Source organism: Sebastes fasciatus, chromosome 17 (assembly GCF_043250625.1).
Source record: "Sebastes fasciatus isolate fSebFas1 chromosome 17, fSebFas1.pri, whole genome shotgun sequence".
Lineage (NCBI taxonomy): Eukaryota > Metazoa > Chordata > Actinopteri > Perciformes > Sebastidae > Sebastes > Sebastes fasciatus.
In genome coordinates this window covers 11,578,978-11,605,217 of record NC_133811.1, presented here as the reverse complement: position 1 = coordinate 11,605,217, position 26,240 = coordinate 11,578,978, and the positions used below count along the sequence as shown (strand labels likewise).

At 40.3% G+C, this 26,240-nt stretch overlaps 1 protein-coding gene across 1 annotated transcript in view; it reads left to right on the top strand.

Moving 5' to 3' along the window:
- dlgap3 (discs, large (Drosophila) homolog-associated protein 3) overlaps positions 1–26,240 on the top strand; it is a 134,548-nt gene that overhangs the window by 70,634 nt on the left and 37,674 nt on the right. The gene's annotated exons all lie outside the window — the stretch shown is intronic.

The window sequence follows — 26,240 nt, the reverse complement described above, 5'->3', positions numbered from 1 at the left end:
CTGAAGCTTCCACTTATTTACAGCGAGAGAGACTTAGAGACAAAGCGTGTGAACGAGTGTGTGTGTGTATTTTCCTCTGATGTGACGGTAAAGCAGGATGGGTTTGGATGTTCTATACAAGTGAAATCACACAATCATCAAAATGTAGTTGTGAAGAAGCGGAAACCATTTTCACTGTTGCCACGGTGATACTTGTCATTGCTTTCGGGGGGGACTGCAGCGCAATTCATGTCTGACAGGTGTACGTGTTATGTCAAGCGATCTCACATGACGAGGTGCCCCGATATAAGGAAGTAATGGACTCGGTGGAGGTGACGGATGAAGACGTCTCCTCTGACATTTCCATCAGTTTCTAAATGGAGACATTTCATCCTACGTATATCATAGCCACTTACCATAGATTGCATTCAGTTGAACTCATGATTTGATAAGTTTTCATCAGTGAAGCATAGGTATTGTTGCTATGGTTACTTGCAGTACTCCTTAGGGTGAAGTTCTGCTACAAAAAAATTGTATTAATTTGTTGGACTTCTTTCCAATCTTTGCTTTTTGTAAAATAGTGGATCATTTTAAATGAAATTATCTGAGAAGTTTCGAGGGGAAATTGCTCTTTGGTGGAACTGCTAACAACTCATAGACATCTTAACATCTTGTGACAAGACACCCCAATTAGACAGTGCTTTTTATGCACCGGCAACATGAGTTTCTTCAAATCTGACAAACGTTCACTTGGACTCAAGGATGAACGGATTACAATTTGATGGTCAAAGGTCACTGTGACCTCACAAAACACGTTTTTGGCCATAACTCAAGAATTCATATGCTAATTATGACAATTTCACACAAATGTGTAATAGGATAAAATGATGAAGTGATGACATTTTGGACAGACATTGACTGGTTGGCAGAGGCATACAACCGCAATAATTCAAGTTTCTTTTGTAAGGGGTCACAAGCCAAATAGGATCTTTTACAAAACATTGTAATTTATAACTTTAGCAAATTTGTTTGTAAAACCTTAATTTGAAAAGTAACAAATATTACAACTGTCAATAAATGCAGTGGAGTAAAAAGTACAATATTTCCCTCTGAAATGTAGTGGAGTAGATGAGATACATACAACTTATGGAAAAACATTTTAAAACTACGTTAGACTAACGTTAATTGAATTTCTGTTTTTACTTTACTCCCTTCAAACTTTGCCTCACGGACCGTCTGCTGTCTGGCTGGTTACCTGAGGCTGGTGCTACGTGCACAATGGGAAAAGGAAAGTCATTTTCTCTGAATAAAAAACAAATGCACACGAGAAAAGCACCCTCGTCAAGTGGGTTGATAATGCCACAATGTCATGAGGAGCCCTGGCAAAGGTCTGCATGCAGGCTCGGGCTGCAGAGCCGGCCAAAAACGGCAATGCCTCACCTTTGGTGAGGGGAAAGGCAGAAGGCAGCGAGCCAGTAAATAATGAAGCAGTCTGTTTCATTACTTTGTATTCAAGTAATAAATATACAAATGTCAATTACATGGTAATCTGCGTGAGAAATGATGCGCAACAACAAAACAGTTGATCAATTGGACCCGGACAGACGTGATCAGTATAAGCGGTTTCCACTGTGTTCCATGTCTGCCAATAGATCCCCCTAAATGTTACACACTGTTCCTTTAAACACACAGGAGTTGGAATGTGTGCCTGCGATTAATAGCATTTACATTTGTACTAACCTAAATACATAAATGGAGATACGCAGATGCTACCTTAAATGGTGTATATAGTGTATAATGTTGTATGTAAGGGATAATGCACAGCGAGTCGGTTATTGTTGTGAAATAAACCTCGACAGGGCGATGCCACACGCCCGAAGGACCCTGACGCAAAGCCTCTGAAGCCTTTTGCATCGCCCTGAAGGGGTTTATTTCATAAAAATTACCAGCTAGCTGTACATTATCCTTCTTATTACATGGCTACTTACTTAAGAAATCAATAATTTGACACAAAAACAGTCCGCTAGAGTCCGACATCAGAACTGCACCCATAGCAACGGTCTGTTATACATAGCAACGGTCTGCTATAAAAAAAAATAACGGACCGTAAAACGCTGTGATTGACCAATCAGAACCGAGTTTTCAACAAAGCCGTGTAATGAATAGTATATATATAGCACAGTTATTGATAAATGTCAAACCCCCTTTATTGCAGTTTATTCCGGCATGTTCAATTTAACATCATTTTCCAGTACAGTGAACTCCTCAAAAGGCTTTAAATTGATGTCATGTGAGGTGTATTTTGCAGAGATGAGTCACCTCTCTCCATTTTTTCCCCCTTCACTCAAGTTCCACTTCTGAATGGGTGCCTGTGTGTGGGTGTGCATACATTATTACATTATCGCGTGCATGTGTGTGTGTATGTGCATATGGCTTTGTGGCTCTGTGCCCAGTCTGCTTGCTGTCAGCATATGGTTTCCGAGAGAGTAAAACTTCAAACAGCAGCTTTTTGTAGCACTGAAGGACGGCATCTCATTAGGCAGCACATCAGGATGTGTGTAGTTTGGTTCGTGTAGCTGCAAAGAGGCAGACAGAAGTGAGCCTGCAGGAGAACATCAGGTTATCAATTGTGCTTCTTGATTATCTGCAGTGCAGCTTATCAGCGGCAGATAAGAGAATTAGCCCGAGAATCGTTTTCTCTGTCGCAGTCCTGCATTCGCAACAACTTAGGCCTAATGCAGGGATGATATTATTTGATTTACTTTCTTATAACAGTAGAAAATAAACTTTTGTTATTATTCCTTAAAGGATTGTGTAATTTTCCAGAACAAAAAAGTTATTTACTCTCCTGCTTCTTCTTCTCCGAGCTGCACAAAACAGAGGGCCATCTGTCACTGTCAAACGCTGCAGCTCCTGCTTTGTATTACAGACAGGAAAATGGACACAATAAAAGCGAGATAACAAAAAAGCATGTAATAAATGTGTTCGCCACTTTGTGCCACGGGGCTCCTGTTGGTCTTTTAAAAAACTGATTGTGTTCTTGTCAAGTTCAAGGAAAAAGGCCACAACTTGAACTCAGCCGGCGGGTAAATTCACTGTCTGGATTTTTTTTTTTTTTTTTTAAAGATGAATCTTATAAATGATTAAAATGATAAATAGAATTGACCCCAAACTTTCTCGCTCATTTGATTTTTTGATGAGAAGATTTAATCAGTTATTCTAGGTGAAAATTAACAAGTATTATTAGTTTGGAAATTACTGTGACATTATATTCTTTCTGATTATCTGTTTCTCTGCATCTATCTGTCCATCTTTCCTTTTGTCTCCTCTCTTGGTGTGTCTCTCTCTCTCTCTCTTTCTCTCTCACTCCAGATGATTTATGGATATCTTTTATCAATGTTGAAAGCAGGGCTCATCTGTTCTGAACTACTCAAATCCCATATCATACAGTGAAAGAAAAAGGAGATTGAAGTGTAAGAATTCCAGTCCGTGTGTGTGTGTGTGTGTGTGTGTGTGTGTGTGTGTGACGGAGGACGAGAGAGAGGTAAGGGGGGGGGGAAGACAGGTAGAGTAGAGAGGGAGGCAGTGACGGCCTCAGCCTTCATATGATTTAATCAAAGCCATCCATCACATCTGGATAATTAGACAGCAGCACGGATCGCATGACCAGTGCCCGTCAGTTAGAACACACACACACACACACACACTTCCACACCCATCTCTATTTCTACACAAAAGAGCCCAGAAAACAGGGGAGTATAGGGTCCCAACACAGACTGAGTTCCAATCTCGTCACTCTGTATGCACTATCGCCGCTAAAACGTGTTGGCACAGATTTTAAACATAATCAGCCTGTGATGGAGTTGGGAGCAGTTTTGGTTTCCAGCCTAAGTTGGTCTACGTCAGAGGAGGTTTTCGGTGCTTGATGGCCAATTAAATGAATTAGTGCTGGCAGTTGGAGAGCGCTGCGCAAAGCCAGATAATGACCAGAACACAGGTCCTCACGGCAGAAAATGTCAACAAGAAGTCACGCAGTGTCAACTGAAGTCTTAAAAGTATAGTCCTACAATAAATTTAAAAAAGGGGATACGTTAGCGTTCCACTTGTTTAACAATGCTCTTGGCGATTTTTTGGTCAGTCGGTTTGGTCTACTGCTGCCTTCAAGTGGGGTCCATATGAACACCACCCTATTGTGGTATTCACAACCTTGTAAGTGGAAAGTTTCTGAAAGCTTCACGAGTTGTGACGTGTTTGTTGACATTGTCAGAAATGGCGGAGGCCTTGGAAGTTCATTTTTAGGTGTATAATAAGTTTATATATTGTAATTTTAGTCAGAGTTTTTCTTTGTAATTTTATAATATGTCTGAGGAAAGTGTTGATATTCCCAATGGACTCATCTTTTTCCTCTGTCATTATGCCTTTGCATTTCCTGCATAACGTTACCTGCTTGCTATAGCTTGCTAAATTGTTAGCCTCTGTGACTCCTAAACAACAACAGTAATGTTAGTATTGCCCTTTCCTAGCAGCGGTGTTCTCACAACCACTTGAACGCCCATGTCGTAACCACATACCACTTTGATCCAGACTGAAATATCTCAAAAACTATTGGTCATGATTATGTAGTTTCACTTATCCCTATCATGGTTCCCAAAGGATGTATCCCTAATGAGTTTGGTGATCCCCTGACTTTTCATCTAATGCCACCATGAGGTTCATATTTGTTGCTTTCAGTGAAATGTCTCATTATCTATAAACTATTGGATGGATTGTCATGGCGACCCTGAGGTTTCTTTTTATGCCAGAGCCCTCTGCTTTAGCAGTGTCACCGGACTGACATCATTCAAATGAATAAAGGGGGCTGCATTTTTTAACCCTGTGCTGAACCATAGACGTAGTGGACGTAGTAACTGTGACATCACCTATTGGTTTGTGGACTGCTGTTTTGAAGCCTCAAGTTCATCCTTTTGCCTTTTGCCTGTCGCCATCTTGTTTTTTTTGCAACCAGAAGTGACACGGGAGGGAGCTAAGCACAAACACATGTTAAACAAAGACATTTTTAGACAACCTATCAATCACAAGATAGCCTTGCCCTAAAGCATTCTCTGCTTTATGGTCTATTTGACTCTAAATGGGACCATAATTTACTAAATGAACATCATGCTGTATTGAAGAAGACTTGAAACTAGTGACTGAGACCATAAACTCATGTTCACAATGTTTACTGAGGTAATAAATCAAGTGAGAAGTAGGGTCATTTTCTCATAGACTTCTATACAATCAGACTTCTTTTTGCAACCAGAGGAGTCGCCCCCTGCTGGCTATTAGAAAGAATGCAAGTTTAAGGCACTTCTGCATTGGCTTCGCTTTTCATGGCTGTAGACACTTAGTAGTTTTCATTTCTAGGACAAAGTCGTTACACATATATAAGACACTGTCTCAAAAATCAGTTGTTAATGATCGTTGTGAGATTTTCTTTCAAATAGAAGATGCTGAAGTGCTCAATATTATGTGTCATTGTTGCAACATATGTCATATTTGACTTGATAATGTGATACTATTTGACTCATATTTGGCTTGACATTTTCTGCAGCGATGTTTCAATGTGCATCAAGTAAACTGAGGTAAGATGTTGGTCCTGATTTGCTATCTTGGTCAAGCCCTCCCTTGCTGATATGTGTCCTGACACCTCGGCTTTGCAGAGATTTAAATCTTTACCAAGCCTTCCTTCACTGCTTTCTATCATTCCAAAAAATGTATACATGTCTCAGTGCCAAGTGTTGTAAAAGTGCATACTGCCTTTATTCAGGTTATAATGATGCTGAAAAATGGGTCTCAGTAGATTGCTATGAGATATCGTATCACATTTACATGCTTGTATGCTAAAATTGCTTGATTTCGACAAAACAGATAAAAAGCAGCTCCAAACATTCCCTGCATGTCAAATTTGCTTTGATCCTCCTGTGTGAATGCTTAATATGTAAAAGACACTCAATAATGACTCCGCCAATTACATGCACATCAGAGGATGATATGTATTGCGACTACAGATTAGCAGTAATCCTGCCAAGATGTAATTTTTTATTGTGCTAGCTCGTAATCAACCAACAATGCTGCGTTTATGCTTTGAGTGATCCTGTTTTAATGGCGAGTTTGTGTTTACATTGATTTGATGAGTGGGTGTTGGGTGGATCCGTGGGCTCTGGTAGGATTTTAAAACAATATAGACTAATGAATGTGCGTATATATTATAATGAATGCATGCACTAAGGGTTGATCTTGGGCAGCAACGTCTCAGTCTCTGCTGACTAAGAGCAGCGAGCTCTCTTGTCCTTTTCCCTCTCCTCTATTCCTCACACATTCTCTCATTGATCATGCGAACGAGTGACAAGAATGCAGCGTCGAGATTTTTCGAAGGAAGGTGAAAACTTCCCAGCGTTTTTTTTTTTTTCCTCCCCTCTTGTCTTTGTACTTCATCGCTGCTGCGACAATCTCTCCTTGCTTCTTTCTCTCTTTCTCTGCCACCTTCTCTCTCCATCTCCCAATAAACACACGCAAAAAAAAAAGCCAGCAAAAGAAAAATCACATCCTGATTCGTCATTATCACCTTATCAGCTGCAATCTTTCTCGCTGCATTTCATTTTCGGTTGTGACTGAGATGTCAGCGCAGGTAATAATAAGAGCGTTTGAGCCTAAAACAGATCAGATTTGTCACAGAAAGCAGCTGGTAAAGTGAGGTGCCGTTCTGAAGCTGTAAAATTCAACAGATTCAAGCCTTGCACACCGTGTGTGTGTGTTTGTGTGTGTTTTTCACACATGAGTGACTGTGTGTATTGTGTCTGGGGGGAGGCAGGCAGTTGCAGATTCTAGTCACTCGCAGCATTTATGCTCCCTCAGTGACCTGCCTTGCCAGTCACAGCTGAAACAACATGTGCTTCAAACAGCACAACACACACACACACACACACATGCACACTGACTAATGTGAGCATTAAGTGACTACAGTAAGGCTGTTTAATCATTGATCTAAGAAGCATTGTAATGTACCGTATTTCATTGAATTATGCATAGACATAGATAAATGTAAGATGGCGTCACTGCTTACTCACTGTGGGCAGAAATATGCTTCCCATCCACCGTAGCAACATCACAAAAAGGAAGTCCCAACAAGAATAAACGTATTTTGAAGAGAAAATAAAGATGAACAACAAAATGATTACCCAACCTGCTCGTTGACCTTTACTGCATGTCATTTCTCATCTGTCTCCCCTCATTTCCTGTCGTCTCTTACTGTTGACTCCAAAGTAAAAGGCATGGAACGCTCAAAAAATACTTTCCCTTTATACGCATTGCACTGTGATAAAAGGTATTGATGTGTATTAAGTCTTCCAGTTTTAGGTACTGGCATATTGTTTTGATAAAACAGTGTATTTTTATTAACTTGGCACATTTAACAATACTGGAAACAGTGTAGGCGTAATATATAGGGAACAATAGATGACACGAATGTAATCATTTTCTTCCATTTCTTACCAAATGTTGATATTTTTTCCTCACAGTTCGGCTGTCAGATCAGAAATACAATCACACGTGCAGCATTGACCCAGTAAATTGTGTATTAGTGACATCTTCGCTCTGGAAATTTATACATCAATAAGAGACACACATTATCTGACAAGAGTTTGTGTGCAATGTACAAACACTGGAAATGAATAGATTGAGGGTAAAAATGGCAGGTGGTTACCATGGTGAAAGCAGCCTATAGCAGACAACCTGTCAAGCGAATGCAGAGAGAAGCCTTGAGCATGTTGCATACGATATACTGTATAAACACACACACACTCACACACAAAAGGTATGAAAATATGATATGATACACAACAAGCTACTCAGAAAAAGTGACTTAACATCGAAGCTACTTCTTCAAAAGAAAAGAAAATATAGCGATGTAGCATTTGGTTGTGCCATCCCACCTCTTACCAGATAAAGTAGTTTACTTTTTAATCGGTATTTCTTCCTTATACAAAATATAATGACATGTAGATATACTGTATATCCCACTCTCACATCTTCTTGTCCAGGGTCACACAAATCACAAAGAAATCAAATGTACACATACAGAAATAGGGTTGCAACTAACGATCACCCTCATTGCCGATTATTGTCTCGACCGATCGTTTAGTCCACAAAATGTCAATGAAAAATTTCCATCCCAGCCCCTCAAAGCCCAAGGTGACGTCCTCAGATGTCCTGCTTTGCCAGTCCACAACCCAAAGACACTCAGCTCAACATGATATAAAACAGATAAAGTAGTTTACTACTGGAAACATTACATGATTTTGCTACCCGACTGGTACTGGGGATATTTAGTTGAGCTAGTAGCGTAGCGGCGTTTCTCACCCGGAATACCTGTATCTGTCTTAAATTAGCTTACAAGGGCCTTTTTTTCCTGAAAAATACGGTTCTCTGTTGTTGATTGGTTGAATGTTGTACACTATAAAAAAAAAAGACGTTTTTTTCAAGAAATTTTACATTTTTTGTCTGTATTTCAGAATGACAGAAAAAAAGTGTAAAAATTACATGTTTCATTTGTGATTTATATGTAAATGGTCTTAGATTTACAGTATTTTTTGTAATCACAATCGTAATTATCTGTATTTAAGCTTTTCTTGATCATTTTTAAAGATAATTATTCTGTTTTTTTAGATGTTTATGACTATTTTAACAATTAATTTATGGTAGAAGAAAAGGATTTAATGGAATTCTAAAAATATTTCTTGTAAAAATACAGTTTTAAAATACAGTACTTCTGAGAGTTAATGTAAATTTGGTATTTTGCAATGTAAAATTACATGTTTCATTTGTGATTTATATGTAAATGGTCTTATATTTACGGTGTATGACTATTCTAACAATAAATATATGTTAAAAGTAAAATATTTCTTGTAATATTACAGTAATAAAGGCTAATTATATAAAGATAATTACTGGTTTTTTTTACAGTTTATTTATGTTAATTAACAGACAGTATTTTTCCGTTTTTTAACAGACATTTTCTGGCGCCCCTGCTGCCAGAAAATTTCCGTTATTTTACACTTTTGTTTTTACAGTGTAAATACAGAAATGTAAACACTGGTGAATAAACAATGTTTTTTAGTTTATTCTAGAGAAGACACAAAGGGAAATAGAAGAAAGTAAAAAAGGAGGATTTGTATGTGCAGTGCAGAGGGAACAGAAAGTGTAGGGCATACGAAATGCATCACTGAGCCGCCAGCCTCCCTGACAATTGACTTTTTCTCTTCTCTCACTTATTTTACATTCTATCCCTTTGCATCGCCGCCGCATTTCTTCACCCCATATCCCCTCGTTCTCTCCATCCTCCGTTTTTTTTATCTCCGTTCCCATGACTGTGCCCTGACACTCCAAAGCTCTGCTCCCCTCATTAACTCTCTTTCATGGGGCTGCAGATGACAATAATTGGTTTGAAAACAGGAGACAATGGGATACAAGGATTATCCCCGGCTCACACCCACCACCACCTCATATACCCACTCCTGGAGGACATCGCCGCATCCTCCCCTCCACTTCCTGTCCTCGTCTCTCCTGCAGACGGCAACTCCACTTCTCCTTTCATTTTCCTGTCCTTTGTTTCATAATTGCCCGTTGGTCTCCTCTCTTTCACCCTCATCATTCCTTAACCCCTCAAACTTTTTTTTTTACTCTTGAACTTCACCCTACACACACTTTCTTATTATCTCTCTTTTTCGTCTCTCTCTAACCCCTTATCCCCTCTTCTTTGTTCATATTTTCTCTCAGAGAGCTGTGAGACGAGTCCCCATAGGGATAAATCTTCTGTTCCTGCCAAGAGTGGAAGTGACATTACTGCCACACTCGCGCACGCAACACGCGCACAGACGGAGAGTTCTGTGAAATGATAATGACATTTGATTTAACACTGTGACTAATGTGATGTCATCTTTCCAAGGAAACCATGAACCTGTGACAAAGTGATGGAGGGAAATGGAACAGGGAGAGGGCAAAAGATGGGGAGGGGAGAAGGAGGAGGGGTGAGATGAGAAATGGGAGAGAAGTGAAAACAAAAAAAAAATAAACCCCCAAAAGGTACAAGTTCACCTCATGCCGAGTGTGCAGAGAAATGTCAAGAGTTGTCGTTCCGCTCCTTCTCTCCATCACCATGTTTTCTCCGTCATTCTCTCCCTCCGTCAGTCGTTTCCATTTGTCCTAAAGTCACTCTCTCCACTGCTCCGGCTTATCCCCCTCTCTCTCCGTCTGCACTCTCTCCATCTCTTCCCTCCGGTGAGGGCTCTCAGGTTTCGGCTGTAACTGCTTTAGCGCGAGGGATAATGGTTTGTAATTCACTCCCAGTTCCTCTCTGCTGGTCAGGAGGTCCACTCATGTACAAGCAGAGAGAAGTAATCAGTGTGTGTGTGTGTGTGTAAAGAGAGGGTCCTCGTATCACTTTTTCAGCCACACTGCCTGTGACTGTGTGTGCTTCTTTCTTTCTGGTTGCATTCATGCGGATATGCGTGTGTATTCGCATTATTTGTGTGCAAAATGTGCACAGAGAGCCTTTCAACCACACTTCCTGTATGTGTGCATGTATGTGTGTGTGTGTTTGTAATGCACAATCTGAAGCTGTATGGGGATCATCTGATATGTTACATAACATGTCAAAGATAAATGCCCCTTCCATCCAGAAATAATGAGCGCACACACACTAATACGCGCTTCTGTTGATGATGCAGAAAGTGTTAAGCGACCCCCTCTCTCCCACTGTGGCACCATGGTGCAAGACTCCAATACTTCACCTCCCTGGAGTATGAATAATAGAAGGATCCCATATGTGTCAGCTTGTAGAACTAGATCACCAACTGTGGGCCCGAGGAAGCTTGGTCGGCCCAAGGGTGCCCCAGGGTGGGGGTGGGGGGAGTGTTTGGGTTGAGGCTAAGCAGGACCAGGCAGACTGTCCACCGTGCGGTGCTCCACCTCAGGGTGACAAACACGCAGTGGGGACCGCATAAGAAGGCCAGTATAGCATCTCAAACAACACTGCCCTTTTACCCATCATTACTGTCGTAGACTGGATTGATTTTTGTGTATGTGTGTCCTTTATGTGTATGTTTTGTTGCATACATACACACCTCTTTCAGAAATGTAAGTAATTAAATATAGATGGGCAAGGAATATGCTTTTTTTTCTGGATTGTTTCAAGGTATTGTAAGGCAGGCTTCTCGCTGCCTTAACTATAAACTTACTTTTTACTGAATTAAACTACTGTAGGGCTGTGGGTAAAGCAAGAGCACGGGGAGAGCTTCGTCTGTGCAGCAGGATCCACTTTAATGTCTCAACTCCAGCGTAGGACAATTGAACACCAATAACCAAAAGGTGGCACATCACTTTCTACTTCATATCACTCCGCCAATCTTAATCATCGCTCACCTTACAAGCACGTAAAGTGCGCCATATTATATAGTTCCGGATATAACTTAAGGAGCAGAATACCATATGTATACTGTATAAAATAAATCTTTACAAAAAGAAATCTAATCTTTCAGTATTGTCACAATTTTCATTTTATTTTTTTTAAAGCGGTCTATAGTTAATATTTTTATAATTGTTTCGGTTTATGGGTCCGCAACTTTACTGCTTTAGTGACATGTCACTACTAACTATTTTTAGCCAAAAAAAACAAACAACAACCTGTATTCTACCTGCCCAGAACCAAACGACAGAGACAGTAAGCAACTAGTTGGTGAAAGTAGTGGAGCATTTATTTGCTAAAGAGCCAGATATTACTCTCACAAGTTGGTAGAGACCAAAAACAGAGCTAAAAGAGAGTGAATATTGGATTTAAATTTGTCCGGTGGACAGAAAAATGGCTCCATATGAATGATAATGTTGCTCTGCTGGATGTGTAATAATTAAATGTATGCTAACACCATAGACATAGAATAGAAGTAGAGCGGACATTATGGTCGGAGCAGTGGCCATTCTTATGTGTACCATTGCCATTGAAACAGGCCAACCTAACTACCATATAAACCGACTTTCGGCAAGTCGTGGATTCAATCATGCCAGCGTGACGTGTAAAACAACGGCGTCTGTGTGTGTGTGTGTATGTAGTCCAACGCAACACACTTTAGGTCCCACTGACGTGTGTTGTCACCATAAGTACTAACAATAATTGCTATTTTCTTTACAAGTCAAATTACCACGGCAAATATTTCAATGTCCATTCTACTCCTATTTTATTTCTATGGCTGACGCGTTCGCTATATCAACTTAAACTGTGATAATATGTCACAGTTTGTTTCCACTGCCAACACAAATACTTCTGTGTTATCTTTCTTCCCAAAGAAAGTTATCCTCGTCAACCCTTCATCCATATCATTGTAATCTTAGAGTACCTTGGATACAAGAAGGAGACTGATCTAGATATTATTTCTTGCACCATGGTGGTGGAATCTAAAGAATAAATGTCTACAGGGACCAATTTGTGCTACATTGGCTATTTCTGTACTTCAATCATTAGATTTCAACCTGCAGATGTCAGACAGGCTGTCTGCCAGTGAAAGTTCAGTGTCACTCAGACTCATCTAAATGGTTTTCCAATACACTCAGAAAGTGAATGGTACTGTCATGTTAAATGCAGAAGTGCCCTCTTCACTCAGAATACTTAATACTACTTTGTCTGCACGTCTAGGTCAAATTTGAATTCAGCATATTGGTAATATAGCTAACTTATTGTTTTTATTCTATTATTTATAAGAGTAAGGTCAAACAGTTTGATTTTGTCACAGTGTGTAGCATACGTTACACAAATCTTAAACCACAAACAGAAAATGGGCAAATTGAAAGGTTTTTGTGTCAGTGACACATGTTTGATTGCAAGTCTACAGTTTAAAAAAAAAAGAAGTTCTATTTCAACACTGCATCAATAAAAAGTCCATCAATGAACCCAGGACAGTTTTCTGGGCTTGTTACACGAATAGTTCAACATTTTAAAAGGCACAGTGTGTAGGAGTTGGCGGCATCTAGCGGTGTGGTTGCAGATTGCAACCAACTGAGTACCCCTCCGCTCATTCCTCCCTTTCCATGACCACCGAGTGCAAAACCGTGGTAACTCCGTTTGCCTCGCTCAGAGGACATCCTTACCATAATAACATTACTTTAGGAGCGGCTGGCGGTACCACATTACCGCAGTTTCACAAGCATATTGGAGAACTATGTTCTACTGGTCCTCAGGTAATGTAAAAATGCTAAAGGCTCTCTCTAGAGCCAGTGTTTGTTTTTCTTTCATTCTGGGTTACTGTAGAAACTCCTTGAAGAGGACCCGCTCAATTATGTAGATATGAGGGGCTCATTCTAAGCTAACGAAACACAAAGATTCTTAGTTTCAGGTGATTATAAACTAAAGAAAACATAGTTATGAATATTATATTCTGTTTCTGCTAATAGATCCCCCAAAATTATACACAGTACCTAAGAAATACGCTTATTTGCTTTCTTGCGGAGAGTTAGATGAGGCGGTTGACATGATATAACCTGTTAAGTGAGCTTTAGAGGTAGTGGTAGGTGGTTTTTGTTAACTTTTGACAGAGCCAGGCTAGTTGTTTCCCCTGTTTCCAGGGCTGGACTGGGACAAAAATTCAGCCCTGGCATTTTGGCCCCATCACCGGTCAATCGAGCTGTGTTTACCACGTTTTGTTGAAGGCTCTGTTCGAGGAAATCCCTTCAAATGTGGTTGTTTTGCATACTTGCCAACCTTGCCAAACCGGGGGGTCTGTGGGTCCTTCCCCAGAAAAATTTGAGTTTCAGAGACTTTGTTTCCTGAATTCTGGTGACTTTAAAACAATGAAAATAACAAAATAATAAGTACACTGCAACAGCATTTTTATGTTAAACTTCTAATTTTACCTTTAAATCTCAGGAAAGAAAACTGAATAATCCGCCCCTCTGGCATAAACTTTGCATGTGAATATCTAGCATAAACTAATGTCCATCAGTTATAATTCATTTTTTGCCCCTGCTGTCCCTTTTTTGGGATTATACATGCTATACAGTACAGTGCCAGAAACAGGTTAAAAAAAAGTTAATTTGATGTAAATTGGGAGAAATACAAATTGAAACCGGGAGAGGGCAATGAAAAACGTGAGTCTCCCGGCACAGAGCGATTGGGCCGGCCCAGTGTCAATTGAGGAAAAGAAATGGGCCGATTTACCCGTTTTATGGGCCAAAAAAAAAAAAAAAGACATACGTCGGCCCAAAAGGACGTCGGCCCACCGGGAAAACGCCCGGTATGCCAGATGGCCAGTCCAGCCCTGCGTGTTTCCAGTCTGTATGCTCATATTTACCATGCACAGAGTGGTATCAATCTTCTCTTGGCAATAAAGCGAACAAGTGTATTTACGAAAACGAAAATATTTCCTTAAGAACCAGTCACTTAACTGCATGCAGTAATTTAACATTTTGACAATAAGGAATGTGAATAGACACATTTTTCCATAAGCACCACTTGAAGAACCAGATTTTGGTGGAAGTGTCTTAGAGCAAAGAACCACGTCCAATCATACAGTGCACCAGTACCTCCCACCTCACCGGTCCGTTCAGCTGCTCCGCTGCACTTTTGATTTAAGCCCCCAGATTTGTTTTCTTTCCAATAGTTACTGAACTTATCAGGCTCTGACATGGGTGTGTTGTCGCTGTCACGGTGCTGGTCCTTCCCTCTGTTGGCAGAGAGGTGGAGAGTTGCGTTTGTTTGTCGAGATGTGCTCAGCAATTCAATTTCACAGCTCTGTCTCCGATGAGAGCTGGAGGAGCATAAGGAGAGAGGGGACAGTAATTGAAAGGCAGTGGAGCTCGTCCTGTGTCCTCCTCTTCTACTTTTATTCCTTTTGTCTACATCTCTCTTATATTTGTGCGGGCATTTATGTTTGCCCTCTTTAATGTCGCACTCTGTGTCATTATTGCTGCAACAATGGTCATTTTTGGATGCTCCATGTAGTTATCCAAAAAACAATGTATTATAATCGTAGCTGGCTCTCCGTCCCTTTGTCCCTGCTTTTGTATGCAGCACAAAGCCATCCCAGATTTGTCCAAAAAAAAAGTGTTTTGATCTCTACCTTGCTTTGAATCAAAGCCCTTTACTTTAATCAATGATTGAATTACCTGTGCGACAGCAGAAATAATCATTTTAGCCACATGAAAGAACTTAAATTTGCATGGAAAGGTACATTGTCGTCCCAGTTAATTTAAATTTGGGAACACATCTTCCTTAAAGTTTGAAACAGGGGGTGCTAAAACTGGGATTGTTCCGTCGGCGATTAAAATGAAAAATAAACTTTATATTTGCGGTATCTAGGGTGACATTGTGACCAGCTAGGATTTAAATATGAGTATGTAATTATGCTATAAAAGATGAGGCGAGGATCTGCAATTTTGTCCTCAAATTCACTGTAAATGGCACAAATCCAGTTGGTGTTGTATGATTATAACATAATATAAATAATAACGTGTTTGTTTCTGCTTTTGGCAATCTGTTTCAGCCATCAAAAAATAACATACCACCAGAAATGAAAGATAATTGCACATATTATATCATACTTAAAATATTTTTTTGACTGATCTGGGCATCTATCAGGTCTCCCTTCGTTGTGTCACTGGAGTGTGAACCAACAAAGGCTTTTAGTAGAGTCTAACTAGGTCTGAATGAATGTTTTGGCTGTGATTTTGGCAAGAGTGGAGAGAGAGGGAGAGTCACACTGCATAATTCAGAGGGGATAGGAGATTATGCGCCATCTGTGTCCATATCCCAGTGGCCCTGTCAGAATTGATCCACAACCCTTGACCTTTTCAGATACTGGGGGTGTTTTCCACCCGCTCTGTCGTGCGCGGTGTGTTAGCGTGCAGACATGTGGGTGTTTGTATTTCTGTGTGTGTGTTTGAGCATGAGTCAGCCTGCTGCTCGCTAACCTTTCCACTGGATTACAGAGTGCAGGTCAGATACACACGAGCACTTTTTTTCAGACTTTATTTAGTCGTCACTCAAATTAAAGGTCAAATATTTCTGCTAGAATGTGGGATATCACTGGCACTAAATACACTACGTAAATAGGTCATATGAAGTTAAAGGAACAGTGTATAACTTTTTGGGGAAATTTTCGCTTCCTTCCAGAGAGTTGGATGAGAAGACTGATACCACCGTCATGGCTTTACGCTGACTCTAGACTCAGCAGGCAGTTATTTTAGTAATTAGAATAAAGACTAAAGACCTGAAGAGGGGGAAACTCCTTGTCTTGTCACACTGTGAGGTTGCCAGACAACCACGGAAGACTCATGAAGTCACTGCATGTGGCCAAGGAAAAGCATGTAACACCCTGTATAACCACAATTTATGTAACATATCATTACGGAGCATGCTTTAGTGAGCTTTTGAACAGAGCTAGGCTAGCTAACCATACAAGGACCTTTGTCTTTTCTCTAAATGATATTTAAAAGGAGTAGTTTGCCTTTTTATTGGAAATATGCTAATTTCTTTTGTGGACTGCTGTTTTGAAGCATTGAGTTCGTCATTTTGGCCGTCGCAATCTTGGCTTTTTGCAACCAGAGGTGACATGAGAGGTTGGAGCTAAGTACAACCAAACGCTGAATAAGACATTTTTAGGAGACCAAAATGTTACAATTAACTTTCATGAACTAAAAACCCACTGTGAAAGGTTAAAGTTGTTAGACAAAAACACAAACAACACCCAGACCGGAAAACGCCGCCGTAGCGACCTGTCAATCACAAGGTAGCCACACCCTAAAGTATACCCTGTTTTATGGTCTATTTTACTATAAATGGGACCATAATTTACTAAATGAACATCATGCTGCAGAAAACTTGAAACTATGTGATTGAGACCAAAATTTTCTCATAGACTTCTATACAATCAGACTTCTTTTTGCAACCAGAGGAGTTGCCCCCTGCTGGCTATTAGAAAGAATGCAGGTTTAAGGCACTTCAGCATTGGCTTCACTTTTCAGACCCGGCGGTTGGCCACTGGTCTGTGTGGTAAGAAGGTGGAGCCAGCTGCCGGTTAGGTTAACTTATTATTGTTTTACACTTGCCTTAAATACACAAGCTATACCGTTCTGCTGGTAGGCAGATCTTGTTACCTTTGGACAGAGCCAGGCCTCCTGTCTGCAGCCTTTATGTTAAGGTAAGGTAACCGCCTGCCAGCTCCATCTTCTTATTTAGTGTACAGACATAAGAGGGGTATTGATCCTTTCATCTGATTTGGCAGGAAAGCGAAAAAGTGTATTTAGTTCTAGTGTGTCTTTCATCTTTACAATTGCAAGACTCCATAAAGGTGTTGTGCAATGGCTCTTTTGTCGGCTGTGAATCTCTGACCAGCTTGACAAAGCATCGAGGACAACCCGATCCTGTGTTCACAGTTGCCATGAAAAGCTACCTGAGTATCTTTTCAAAGAGAAAAGTGTTATAATAGTACAGTACATAGTGGAAGCGTATGGCCCTGAATAGAGTGATGGCTGCTGTAAGTTCATGGCTTTGATCTGAGACTGCAGAGCATCAACATAGCAAGTCCTATTCTCATACTGATCATATGCACACCTCTGCTAGTGCACATCTTTTGCTATAGGGCTGTCGCAGTGATGGAATTTCCCCTGCGGTTATAGGCTCAACAACGCAATATGCAGTAGTATTACACGGCTGTGCTGAATACTCGATTCTGATTGGTCAATCACGGCGTTCTGCGGTCTGTAATTTCTCTTTAACAAACCGTTGGTATGTATAGCAGACCGTTGCTATGGGCGCAGCTCTGATGTCGGACTCTGGCGGACTGTTTTTGTGTCAAAATATTGATTTATTAAGTAAGTAGCCATGTTATAAGCGAGATAATGTACAGCTGGTCATTGTTGTGAAAGAATCCCCGACAGGGCGATGCTGCTTCGCGTCGGGGTCTCTCCTCGCCCTGAAGGGGCAATGACCGGCTCGCTGTACATTATCCCTTACATATTGCCTTTTTTTCCTGCAAATTACTTCATTTATCCAGATTTTTGTGCTATATAAATACACTTTATTGTTAGGCTATTAGGTATATTGTTGCTTTTTAAAGGAACAATGTGTAACATTTCGGGGGATCTAAATTTATTAGCAGAAATGGACTATAATATTCGTATCAATGTTTTCGTTAGTGTATTAGTGTCACCTGATACTAAGAATTGTTGTGTTTTTGTTAGGTTAGAATGAGCCCTTCATATCTACATAGGGAGTGGGTCCTATTCATGGAGTCTGCCATGTTTCTACAGTAGCCCAGAACAAACAAACCAAATACTGGCTCTAGTGAGAGCCTTTCACGTTACCTGAAGGCCACCGTAGTTCTCCGACACGCTTGTGAAACTGCGGTAAAGTGAGCCGCAGAGTGCAAAACCGTGGTACCACCAGCCGGCGTCTGACTTCTGTTGCTCCTAATTAAGTGTTATTATGGTAAGAATGGCCTCTGAGCGAGGTGAACGGCGTTACCACAGTTTTGCACTTGGTGCCTTTACGTTACCGCTGTCTTAGAAAGGAAGGAGTGAGCGGAGGGGTACTCAGTTGGTTGCAATTTGCAACCACACCACTAGATGCCGCCAAATCCTACAAGTTGAACCTTTAAATAACAAAGATGACAGCTTTAAAACTAAATACTTGTTTATTGTTCAATACAGAACCCAGAAGGGCAATAAGGCACAGCGGTTGTAGCATAGCGTAAATTTGCGGCGCTCCCATTGTGAAGATTTTTAAAAAGCAGTTGTGGCAGTTGGTTGCCATCCCCTGTGGTTGGCTTGTTAATAGCACAGTATTGCAATATTGCAGTTATTGCGACAGCCCTACCTTTAGATCTCCTTTATATGGTACCATCATATCCAATATAGGCTGATACAGGTGTGGTGGTATTACCCATTCTCTCCACATAATTGCGATGATGACGAACGAGGTGGCTAATCATGTTCTTTTTGTTACCCCCATACTTCATTTCCATGAGACAGGTGTTGCAGATTATATTGTCCTTATCAAGTTTGTTCATCCAATTACACAATCCAAAGTGGGCCTAACTTTTGATTAAAAATATGCCTCTGTCTCTCTTCAGTGCTTTCCCCAGCTGTCTTGACATTGTGCTACATTTTTATTATCATGGCATATTAGTTAACTTGCTCTCATACCAACATACTTAACGTCAGAGCAACCATAAGGAGTCACAAGGAAGTGACTCTCTGCTAAAGCCAAAATGGTAGCAAGATAATTTAGAGCACTATCAATACTTGGCACACGTGGATTAGTAGCATATTACAAAAGGAAACAATCGATTTAATGCCCCATTGCATTTTGATTTTGTGTGCTGAGGCTACTGTGGTGAAGAAATTTACATCTCAATGTCACAATGGAGTTCTCGATGGAGTTGATTTGGCCAAATGATGAACCCAAGATGAATCTAAATGATGTAACTTACGTATATACCATGTTGCCTCCCATTTATTCAGCAATCTGCAGGAACACAACCTGTACAGTGTCCATTTATCATGTTCCTCTTGCACATTGGGACAAACCAATCAGAAGCAACTCTCTCAGAGCTAAAAAAAAGACTGCTCGATGGTCTCATACTAGCGTTACAGTCTAGAGTTATTGACCATGAGTGGAAGATTGTGAACTGAACAAAACACTGACCTTTAGCTTTTATTCCATCTATTAGCTCAGGAAAAAAATGTACCTTTAGCTCAGGAAATCACTGCATACCCTTTTATCTCTATCCAACTCTGTACATTGATGTGACATGGTGGGTTAAAGGTCAAAATAGACTATTTGTGTTTCTGGATACTGGTAAGTGTATTCAGGGCTAAGGAGCAGGATAATTACTACACTATAAAAGTACATGATACTTGAAATTTTCCATCTGTATTTTTGTCTTCATGTGCTGTGAAATGCAGCTAGATGTCTTTTGTTGAAGTGGGCGCAGCCTTAACATGAGCACAGTCGAATGCCTCCGCAGGAGCAAATCGGCCGCATGATGAGCTTGAACTAAATGACTATCTTACTGTAATTCTCGCCAGGGTTGGGATGCTTGAATACAAAGTACGACATGAAAGGCCGGGAGCCTCGTCTCTCACGCAGCACACATCAAAGAGCAGACAGGCGAATGACACCGAGCTTTCCTCTGATCCTCAAGGAGTCAAGAATGGGAACGAGAGGTTGACAGTGCTCCTTAAAATCGCTCCGTCTCCCCACCCGAATGACTCCCCCGCCTCTTCTCTCCCGCTCATTCTCAGCTTTTGTGATTTTATCTTTCGTTTGATTGACTCCAGATTTTTTTTTTCCCCTCCTCGTCACAGCTGGCTGAGAAGTTAAGGCCGTTAAGGGTTAGTATCGATGTGATGAGCTTGAATCGTTCCGCTTTCATGGCGCCCTTGAAACTTAGTGAGGTCGCGCCGCAGATGCCTGTACACATACAAAAATATAGTGATGAAAAAAAAAACACCCATGGCCAGTCAGACTGAGTTAAGGCCACTGTGTATGTGTGTATGTGAATATGTGGGATGTCTAGGTAACGCTAATGTGCTGTAAATTCCTGTCTGATTGTGATTAATTAGATGATGAGAAGTGTGCGCTGACAAGCTGCTTATTCTGATTAGAGAGATCAGCTTCCTGTGAGAAGCAGAACTAACGAGGCTCGTGAACCTCGACACCGAGCTTTCTTAACACATCTGCACCTTGTCTGCACTCTCTTCCCACCGATTTAGTTTTCTGTCACACCCTCAACTTCATAAAACCCCTTATAAAGACACCCGCTTTATATTTTCATTAAACCAGTTGTTATTCTGGGTTTCAATTAGTGTTTCAATTACAATGTTAAGTAAAATACATGTGCTCAATAACTCAGCCTTGCAATAATGCTGTCAAGCAACAGTTCGGTAACTTTGTGTGAAGCCAAAAAATAACACATTAAAGAAATACTTTTGAAAGAAGAAATGCCATCTTCCTCTTACAAATGATGAAGTTAAATCCATACTCGGAACAAGCTAAAAACACAACATCTGACATATTATCAATTGCCTCTCTTCCAGCATTAGCATTTATTGGGAGTTGTGTTTTTTCACCATTTTCACCAGTTTGTGGGCTGGAAAACCAAAACAATTAGTCGAAAGAAGCTAAAATGCCAACGTATCCTCATACAACGGTTCGTATGATATCCTTACAAAAAGTTATTTCTCATTTTTCATGTGTTTTCCTATGAACATTCAGCAACACGTGTCAATTTCCACTCCAGTCTTTTCAAAATAAACTTCCATCTTCACAAGAAAAACTTGGTTAGGTTTAGGCAACAGAACTACTTAGTTAGGTTTAAGAAAAGATCGTGGTTTGGATTAAAATAACTACGGAAGTGGCGTAACTTAAGTACGGAAGTTTGTGACAAATAAATCAACGTTGACTTCTGGTTTCACATGGGGTACGAACACCGGTCTCCTGGGCAAAAGTTTGGTGATTTTAGACCCACCTATCCACCCTGACCTCCTCCCTATGCGGTGTTTGTTGCTCTTTATACTTCTTGGTTCATGATTATGTGGATTATGAAATGATTTTGTAGGATATATACGAATTACAGTGCATTACTTTCCGTAGGTATAGCTACGAACATTGTATGAGAACAGCCTGAAAATGCTTGATAGAGGAACCACAGAGTTAGGTGGTAACTTCCTGGAGGTTTGTCACTACTGGCAACCACACACACACATATAAATACATTTGATGTACTGTTAATATAAATAAATATTGATAGTGCAGCTTTAAATCAAAAGAAGTGAATTGTGATTTATGAAACATATGGTGGTGTATCACAACTATTTTATAAAACCCACATGAGGCAGTGCTATGACAGTGCAAAACTTCACTTCACTTTGTTCTAAAAGTCAGAGTGGTTTATTGGTTTAAAAGAGAAGGTCTGTATCAAGACAAGTGGTTCCCATATAATTACAAGTGAGAAAAATGTTACATCCACCCTCGAAAAGCTTTGACATCTCTTAGCATTACCCTAAAATATGACTCTGTAGACTAAACGGTGCTTCGCAGAATCACTTCTATTAAAAAATTGGACCACTTGGACCTTTAAATGAATCACCGCTGTTCAAACACTTCCATGAACCACCATATTAAAACTAAATTGCTTTGTGGTTCCGGGGTTCAACAACGGGGTTACATGAATTCCAAGTGGATTAAACATTGACAGAATTATTAATAATGAGTCTTCCTTTTTTATAAGCTTTTCAGTACAAATAAAGAGCTATATGCTTGTGCGATGGTCATACACAACTTGGGGGAGTTAATGAAGAAGAAAATACTATTTATTTGTGAATTGTTCCCTGCATGGATTTGCATCCTTCCCTGTGGGACTTGTATAATCCTCCTCCCTCCCTGCCTGCTGCCTTCGGCCAAATGGCAGGTGTCCAGCTTGTTTTCCAGCCAGGGATGTGAAGAAAATTAAAAATGTGGCTAAGCTACAAACAATTGAAAATCAATTGCATTACAGTTGGACAGTAATTCATATCGAACGTTCAGAAGAGGCATTACTTTGTCTTTAGAGTGGGTTGCTGCAAGGTTTGGCTCAGCACTCAATGCACCAACGCACAACGATAGATTTCTTTTCTTTATCTTTAAAGATCAGACTTCCTATTTAGAAAAAAAATAATTATATATATATATATATATAGGCTATATATAAAGGGTAGGGGTGGGGGAAAATGTATGATTTTGAAATGCCAGAATCAATATATTTGCTCATTTGAGTCTATGTGGAGGTAGAACGAAGTTACCGCTTTATTGTTGTAGTCTGAGTAACGTGACGTCATATCCGTTCCGTATCCGTCAACCAAAACAAACTGCAGCAAGCCGAAATGACAAAGCAGAAAACGGCGGAGAGTCCGCGGGGATACAACCTGCACCCTCACATTTTAAATCCAAAGTGGTAAACACTACACACACAGGTAAGTATGTGTAGTGTTTACAACTTCTACCACTACCACTTCACCAGAAGTATAAAACATTACACGTCTCTTTTAAATTAAAAACAAAATACCACTAATTTGTGAGGGAGATGTCTTTATTCTTTGATTTTTGGGTTGCTGGAAAAAATTAATCAATAATGCCTGACAATGACTGATATATTTGACTTCAGGACATCTTTGACTACATATATGCTGAAAATCAAACATTCTTACTGCATCAATTTAGATATTTTCCAAAGTAAAAGTCCACAGAAGTGCATGATTCAACTTTTTCCCATGGTCTAGTGTTAAAAACGCAATAAAGCGTAATATCGAATCGCAATACTTGTAGAATCGTCATACTAAAATATCGCAATACATATCGAATTGGCACCCAAGTATCGTGAAAGTATTGAATCGGGAGATACTGTAGGTGTATCGTCCCAGCCCTAGTAAAGAGTTTTCCTGAATAAAAGAAATAAGCTGAATTCCATCATGAAGATATCCACAGCAGATGGCAAGGCTCCTCCACAAATGTGTAAATTTGAGTTAAGGTGGATTTACCCTCTACTGTTTTGCTGAATATAGCTTCTCCCTCTGTGTAGGAAGGCTTTCTCGGCTGAAGCTGTCTCGCTCATCTGTTTCCCACAGATGGCTTGTCAGTCATTCAGTCTCCAATTCACCAGAGATCCACAATTCCTCAGAAAGTTTTACTAAGCGTGTCCCTCTGAGTCATCCCAACTCTCTGTGTTTCTTTCTGATTATGGATATTTCTCTGAGGGCTCATGGCTGTCTTCTATTGTCTCCATTGATGGGTGATGGACAGACCATCCTCGCTAGCTCAATGACACATGCAAACACACACACACACACACACACAAATGTGCAAGCCTGTGAAGCTGTTTGGCATTAAAGAAGAAATGATAAGTCCCCTGGCAACAACACAGGCCGAGACAAAGAGACACAGTTGGTGAGAAGATGGAGTGCAGAAGTATACATTACACGTACACACTGCAATTCTACATTTGGAAACACACTAATCATGGGTACATTGGCTTCCATTACTGCGAGTCAGAAAGGTAATCAAGTGACTGTTTCCATGAATTCTCCCCTCATTAGCACTCATAAGCGTTTTCCCTCTCGACTCGACTACTTCCACGATCTTGATTATCTGTGGACCTGAAGTTCAATTCAATTCAATTTATTTTTGTATAGCGTCAAATCACAACATAAGTTATCTCAAGACGCTTTATATATAGAGCAGGTCTATGACTGTACACCATAGTTTAGAGACCCAACAGGATCCACCAAGCGCGCCAAGAAGTTGGCTCTACAAGAACACAGACTTCTTAGAGAAGCAGCAACAGACCTCATTTATCAAGCGAGGATGCAACCAGATTTCATTATTACACTCTGAGATCATTAGTATTTATGAATTAGATTTATTTTATTCTAAATGAGGTATCCACTGTATTAAAATCCGTGACCCCTTGACCTTGCAAGCTGTTCTTATTCAAGTCAGGAAAGACTGACTAAGTGACATTTAAATGGAGCTCCACTGAGTTTACACATCGAGTTTAGTTTACATGCATGGAGCGTCCAATTCAGCCTGTGGAAACAGTTGCATATCTCAGCATGGGCTTGGAGACTACACATTTTTAACAGACAGCCTGCGGTACAAGCTGGGGGTGGGGAGTTTGAATGACATTTACCAGCCAGGGAGTTGGCTTTCGAGTTGCATTATGGGAAGTGTAGGATCCAGTGTTTTTGGAGCTTGACCAAAATTCAGAGTATCTCGGCCTCCGCTACTTTGATTTTGACACCTTTTTAAAAAAAATGTGTGTTGTTAGTCTCTTAATTTTATGGATGTGCAATATCAAATTGTGAAGAATGCTCCTTTAAACTATGTATTGCTACAAAAAAAAAGCACAATCCTCATTACTTACAGTCAAAGGGATACGAATTTTTGTATCACAATGTTTTTAAAACTTTGTGTTAAGTGTATGTTATAGCTGCAGAAATGCTTGCTTTTTGCTTGAGCTTTAAACAATAAGTTAAAAAATATGTTCATATTTTTTTAGTCTGTCTTAAAACAATACTCAAAGTGTCGTTTGCTGTAGGATATCTTCCATAGACTGTATAAAATATGGACATAGTCTCCGTGATGTCACCCATAGGTTTCTGAAGAGTCGTTATGAAGCTCAAAGTGGGTGGCGCCATCAGTTGCCATCTTGGCAATGACGACACAGCCACAACTCACGGCCAATCCAAAAATGGACAAAGAGGTGGATTGCCGGTGGAGTTGTGGCGGGTCGGGTGACGCAGCAGAGCAGACAGCTAGCAGCTAGCAACCTGGTACAGCAACCACTTGTCAAGCAGATGATCTATTGGGATTGATTTGCTTTTGGAGCCAACCTCAAGTGGCCATTCGAAGAACTGCAGTTTTTGGCATTTGCGTGTTGGTTATATTTCTCAGCACCGGAGGTTGCCGGCTGGCATCTTCCAACATCCCTTTTTGAGCTACGGCGGAGGGAATATTGTACTACAAACAGTAACTTTGGAAGATTGATTTGACTGTCAGAATGCTGAAGCCTCGTATTAGCTTTGGCTGAATGTTGAAATGCACTTTTGAGCAAAACAAGGACTATGGATTTTGTCCCCCACCACTTAACATTGGAATCACAATAAGAAGTGATCTCTTTACGGCCAGTAGAACAATCACAGCGACCAATAACTCTTTTCATGTACATGTGGGCATGTGAGTGTTGTTTTAAAACAGACTTGAAAAAATGTGAACCTCACCTTTAATACTGTGTTAATTTACAGGCAGATATTCTTTTATTCGGAACACACATGTACAACCGGCAAAAACTCAAAGCTTTCTGAGCTCATAAACTCAGCACCCTGAAAAGGAAACAAACAAGAGATCCTAACAGCTTATTGTTTCTACCACTCAGCACCACTGACTCCAGTGGATACAGGCAGCCTTCCTCGAGATAACACAGTCCTGTCGATGTAACTGTCACTGTGAAGACATGAAACAAGCCACCAGCACACAATATGTCAAAGTAATTGAAGCAATGCAGGTGGAGGCGACGGTGTCCTGTTTGAAGATGACATGTATTTTCACTGTTCAATAGTTAAACTTTTTAAAGAAGGCCATATTGTAACATGTATATGTCAGAGTTTTAGCACATCGGTCTATTGTTTCTGCAAAATTACAAACC